The sequence below is a fragment of the Azolla caroliniana genome, unplaced genomic scaffold (genome assembly GCF_043228905.1).
Source record: "Azolla caroliniana isolate FFs.n. ecotype wild unplaced genomic scaffold, voAzoCaro1.0.p SCAF_12, whole genome shotgun sequence".
Lineage (NCBI taxonomy): Eukaryota > Viridiplantae > Streptophyta > Polypodiopsida > Salviniales > Salviniaceae > Azolla > Azolla caroliniana.
This window is the reverse complement of record NW_028230447.1, coordinates 18,317,054-18,318,504: the sequence shown is the minus strand read 5'-3', so window position 1 is coordinate 18,318,504 and position 1,451 is coordinate 18,317,054.

Here is a 1,451-nt window from a genome sequence, read left to right as displayed (position 1 = left end):
GTCTTGTACTTATTAATACTTTCCTTATTTACATTGTTTTTACACAAGACTTTATTTTTATGTGCATCCGAGCACACCCCTGTTCACACACAACCGACTTCCCTTTCTCTCGGTGGCCGGAATCCTCCATGACAACGGAGTAGCCAAAAGGAAGAATCGGAACATACTTGAGGTTGCAAGGGCCATGCTGAATGAAAAGCATATGTCGAAGTCATACTGGGCTGAAGTAGCATGCACAACCATCTACTTGATGAACTAGTGCACAATATCTGGTATACATGACGTCACCCCACACGACAAGTACAATGGAAGAAAGTCGAACTTATCTCACCTAAAGATATTCGGCAATATTGCATTTGTGCACATTCCCAATGAGAAAAGGCAAAAGCTTGATCTGCAATTGGAGAAGTGCATTCTTGTAGGGTACTCACTTGAGCAAAAGGGGTACAACTGCTTCAACCCCTCTGCCCAAAAGGTTTGTGTGAGTCGAGACATTGTATTAGATGAATCAGCATCATGGTATGAACCCGACTCAATTCTATTTGAACCAATTGTGGATGAGGTGGACATAAACTCAGAGGACGATGTGCTTTTATGGTGAAGGTGGTAACTGTGCGAGAGCCGAAAAGCTTTGCCGAAGCCGCTCGAGATCCACGATGGATCGAAGTGATGAATGAAGAAATGCAAGCGCTCAATAAGAAAAAAACATGGGACCTTGTTCCCTACTCACCACCCAAGAAAGCAATTGGTTGCAAATGGATATACAAAGTGAAATACGATGTTGATAGCTAGGTCAACCGCCACAAAACCCGACTTATAGCAAAAGGCTACGCATAGACACACAATGTTGACTATGAGGAGACCTTTGTCCTGGTGGTAAAGATAACGGCCATTTGGACCGTAATTGCACTCATAGCGATGAAAGGATGGCATATCCATCAAATGAATGTGAAGAATGAGTTCCTCCAAGGCGAGCTAGAAGAGGAGGTGTACACGGTGCAACCACCCAGATTCAAGTCAAGCACACATGACACACTCACATGCGGTATGCCAACTCAAGAAGCCTCTCCATAGCCTTAAGCAAGTGCCACGGGCTTGACATTCGAAGATAACTCAATATCTTCATTGAATTGGCTTTCAGATATCCAAATTCGACAATTCCCTCTTCATCCAAAGCGACTCAAGTGGTCAAATATTCATCATCATATATGTCGATGACTTGGTGATTGGAGGAGATCACATGACCGACATTAACCATGTCAAGATGCTCCTCTCCAACAAATTCGAGATGAAGGACATGAAAGAACCACACTACTTCATGGGTATTGAAGTAATTTAGACTCTAGATGGTATCATGATCTTCCAACAACACTACATCCTTGAGTCATTGAGTGCGAGTCGACAGAGTACCAACAACTTATAGGTAGTCTAATCTACCTCACTATCACCCG